The sequence below is a fragment of the Urocitellus parryii genome, unplaced genomic scaffold, assembly GCF_045843805.1.
Source record: "Urocitellus parryii isolate mUroPar1 unplaced genomic scaffold, mUroPar1.hap1 Scaffold_35, whole genome shotgun sequence".
Classification (NCBI taxonomy): domain Eukaryota; kingdom Metazoa; phylum Chordata; class Mammalia; order Rodentia; family Sciuridae; genus Urocitellus; species Urocitellus parryii.
Window position 1 is genome coordinate 2555996 of NW_027553167.1, and position 4879 is coordinate 2560874.

Sequence of the window (4879 nt, forward strand, 5' to 3'; positions counted from 1 at the left end):
TATTGTCCTTTGCCACAGCGTCTGGTGCCTGGGAAGAGGTGGTTGTGAGGGAAGCAATCTCACGGTTCTCTGGCTTCCGAGGCTTCTGGTTTGTCCTGGGGAGGAGGCAGCCAGCTAGAAGAATCCTCTGCAGCAGATCCTCGGCTACTCTCCTGCTCACTTCTGCGCGAAGTACCCACTGCAGCTGTTGGTTGGAGGTTTTATGGTCAGAATTCTTCCTATGTTCATGGTGGAGTAGATGCTAGTGGAAAGCCCCAGGAAGCTGTTTATGGGCAAAATGATATACACCACAAAGTGTTATCTCTGAACTTCAGTGAGTGTCATACTAAGATTCGTCATGTGGATGCTCATGCAACCTTGAGTGATGGTCATGGGTTTACTGTCTCTGCCACAAGAACCACCAAAGCCGAGAGTTGAAGCTAAACCAGAATTTCAATCTCAGCCACCATGTGTGCGTGAACAACGACCTAGGGAACCACCTGGTTTTCCTCCCAGAAGTCCAAGACCTGGCAGAGGAGATATAGAGCAGAATGACTCTGACAACCATAGAATAATTCGCTATCCAGACAGTCATCAGCTTTTTGTTGGTAACTTGCCACATGATATTGATGAAAATGAACTAAAAGAGTTCTTTATGCGTTTTGGAAACGTTGTGGAACTTAGCATCAATACCAAGGGTGTTGGGGGAAAGCTTCCAAATTTTGGTTTTGTGATTTTTGATGGACTCTGAACCAGTTCAGAGAATCTTAATTGCAAAACCCATTATATTTCGAGGGGAGGTATGTTTAAATGTGGAAGAGAAGAAAACCACAGCTCCAAGAGAGCAAGAAACCAGAGGTGGTGGTGATGATCACAGAGATATTAGGCGCAATGATTGAGGTCCTGGTGGTCCACGTGGTATTGTAGGTGGTGGAATGATGCTGGACCCTGATGGAAGAGGACCTCCTCCAAGAGGCGGCCTGGCGCAGAAACTTGGCTCTGGGAGAGGAACCGGGCAAATGGAAGGCCGTTTCACAGGACAGCGTAGCTGAATCTCCACTGTAGGCAAAGGCTTGGCAGTGGTACATTATTCATCGTGTTTGCATTCTTGTTAATTTTTTTTGGCTTTGTTAATTTATAAATCTAGACTTGGGGAATTAAGGACTGAGAAATGACCATATCTTAAAACTATCTACAACAAAATGAACTTAAAAGGACATGCCCACTGAATTCAGGTCCTTTGAGTCAAAAAAAAATCTTCTGCTGCACATTTTGTTTAAGTGTTACTGTTTCTGCCTATTAATGTTGGAAACACAAATAGTGCAATTTGTGCAACTGGAGAATCTTGACTTTTTTCTTGGCTCCCCCCCAGAATACAAACCAACAGAAACTTATTATGCACTCATCAAAATGCACTATTGGGTACTCTGAACTCATTGATAATGACATCTGCAAAAGGAGGCAACAGGGAAAAAAAACTTTCATCTTTTTTCCAGTAGAAAATAGTTTGTGAATGAGGGCATTTTATCTTCTTGCTGTGACCAGCATGTGTACTCTTAAACATTAACAAGACTACAGAAATATTCCAGAAGGAAATCATTTAGTTGTGAACTAAATAACAAGTCAGAACTTCAAATGTTATGGTCTTGAATATTAGACCAGATTCAGTAGCTCCATAAGAGTTTTCTACCTGCCCCTCTCCAGTACAGGGATGGCTGGCTGCTCAACACAACACTCCTCCTCCCTTTTTCTTTCTTTAAGCTGTGTACAGTGTAAATTGTCTTTCCTGTATTTTTGTTGTCTGGTAATTAATAAGCATGATGGTGCCTTCTATTAATACATCATTCCAGTCTTGCTGGTAATTTTGTACAGTATAGATTATGAATTGCTGTGCTGCAAAGCCAAACAGCTGCAAAATGTTGAAAAATCATTGAAGTGTATAAAAATTGCAGTATCTTTAAAATCAGTAAAATAGATGCTTATTACTTATCTTGTTTTTCAGTTAACAACTTTTGTGTTCTTTGTGGGAAGGAGTCTTGTGTGTTTGGAATGGAGAGGGAAGAAACAAGTCAGTTATTTGAGTGTCTCTAGTTGACTTTTAGCTTAAGTGTGAACGTTGAAACATCATTTCAACTCTTGGGAATGTCAGTCAACTTGATGTACATTTTTAGTGACATTTTAAAAGCAGTCAGATTCCATATGTGGCAATTAAACCTAAAGTGAGGATACTGCAATTTTAAGAGGAAAGAACAGCAGCTCTTAAGTGTTTGCATTTTCTATTTTTGGGGCAGGGAACTGTCATTAATTTTGCACAATTCTTGAACTGGTGTCAGACCCCTAATGGCTCCTGAATTTAAGTCTGGGATGACATCTTTTTATTTTTACATGAATCTCTAAACAATTCTGTAGGCAAAATTTGTAGCTGCTGGATTATTTTCTGTCTTTGTAGCAAGTTCCAGTATACCACAAGTATAGCCAAGGTTATCTAATTTTTATGATTGGAGCAATCAGTACATACCAGTTTCTGATGTTTCAGGCAAAAAGTGGGGTAAATAAGTGTGTAACCACTTAAAGCTACTTGTTGGCATGGAAGACTTCTCCATTCTATCTTAGTAAAAACAAAATCTGCACTTGACATAGTAGCAAATTGGTTCTCAATTATGCAATTGTTTGCTATTTAGCAAACTAGCAAATGATGGATGTATTTGGTTTGTTATGAACTGGGCAATATGAATACAATTAAATCTTGTCTCCCCCCCCTTAAATGAGGTCTTCCATGTTGGAGGAAAAGTCTTGCACAATTGCATATATTTGGGGGACATAGATTTTCTTTTTTGGGGGCTTAAGGATTTTATTTGTTTGTTTTGTTTGTTTGAAACAGTTTTACACTTTCCAATGTATAGTACTTGAAGTTCTTACCAGAAAATTACTTTGAAGTTTTGAAGTCTTTATACAAACTACTTTTAAATAAGTGGATATATATATATATATATATATATATATATATATATATATATACACACACACACACAGACACACACACACACATATATATACATATACACACACACATACACACATATATGTAGACATTATATATATATATATATATTTCCAATCCAGGATATTGCCCTGTAACCCATAAAAACTGTTCTGGCACCAAAAGAAGTGACAAATGTTAAGTGTAATAGAAAAGTAGAGCAAAGAGCCATTCAGCTTCAGTTTTTACATACCAGAAATGAAACATTAAAACATCATATGGAGAAGTTTACATGGTGATTGTTCACCTGCAGTACTGTGGACTTTTAACATTTTGTCCCTTTTTCGGTGAAGCAGTAAAAATATTCATCTATCATCACTGTTATTTTCTGATTTTATTTTATTTTTTAATGATAATATTCTATCCTTATGACACTATTGCAACCAAATTGGCTTTACCATTTTGGCTTTAGAAGGTATAGAAGACAATGGATTACCATCTTCATTGCTGTAATGTGTTAAGTATTATATGCTAGTAGAACCTAGTTTAATTGCTTCGGGTGGAAAGTATTGTTTTTGAGTTTCCATTTTGAATGTGTTTGGACTAAACCAACAATAAACTACTGATGTCTGCAGCAAAAAAATAAAAAATAAAAATAATTTTAAAAACCAAATGCAATACTATAGAAGTAAGAAAAAGAAAATGGTCAAATAGAATTTTTTCTTTATTAAAAATCATATCAAATAAAGTAGAATTCAAGCCAAAGTTAATAAAAAGAGATAAATACAGACATTGCATACTCCTTAAGGGAACCATACATCAACAAGACATAACAATTATAAATATATATGTCCCAAACAATGGAGCATCTATGTTCATCAAGCAAACTCTTCTCAAGTTCAAATAAACCACAACACATAATTCTGGGTAACTTTAACACACCTCTCACTACTAGCTAGATCTTCCAAACAAAAGCTGGACAAAGAAACTATAGAACTCAATAAAATAATCAATAACCTAGACTTAACTGACATATATAGAATATTTCATTCAACAAGCAAATACACTTTCTTCTCAGCAGCACATGGATCCATCTCTAAAATAGACCGTGTTGGCATTGCAAAGTTCTCTATAGGTTTATTGCAATGCCAATCAAAATCCCAACGGCATTTCTTGTAGAAATAGATGAAGCAATCATGAAATTCATATGGAAAAATAAAAGACCCAGAATAGCAAAAGCAATTCTAAGCAGGAAGTGTGAATCAGGCGGTATAGTGATACCAGATTTCAAACTATATTACAGGGCAATAGTAACAAAAACAGCATGGTACTGGTACCAAAATAGGCGGGGGGACCAATGGTACAGAATAGAGGACACAGAGACTAATCCACAAAGTTACAACTATCTTATATTTGATAAAGGGGCTAAAAGCATGCAATGGAGGAAGGATAGCATCTTCAACAAATGGTGTTGGGAAAACTGGAAATGCATATGCAACAAAATGAAACTGAATCCCCTCCTCTTGCCATGCACAAAAATTAACTCAAAATAGATCAAGGATCTTGATATCAAATCGTAGACTCTGCGTCTGATAGAAGAAAAAGTTGGCTCCAATCTACATATTGTGGGGTCGGGCTCCAAATTCCTTAATAGGACACCCATAGCACAAGAGTTAATAACTAGAATCAACAAATGGGACTTACTCAAACTAAAAAGTTTTTTCTCAGCAAGAGAAACAATAAGAGAGGTAAATATGGAGCCTACATCATGGGAACAAATTTTTACTCCTCACACTTCAGATAGAGCCCTAATATCCAGAATATACAAAGAACTCAAAAAATTAAGCAATAAGATAACAAATAACCCAATCAACAAATGGGCCAAGGACCTGAACAGACACTTCTCAGAGGAGGACATAC

General features: G+C 36.8%; 1 pseudogene; it reads left to right on the top strand.

Moving 5' to 3' along the window:
• The first annotated feature begins 364 nt into the window (after positions 1-364).
• On the top strand, positions 365-1031 carry LOC144251993 (ras GTPase-activating protein-binding protein 2 pseudogene; annotated as a pseudogene).
• Positions 1032-4879: the final 3848 nt, after the last annotated feature.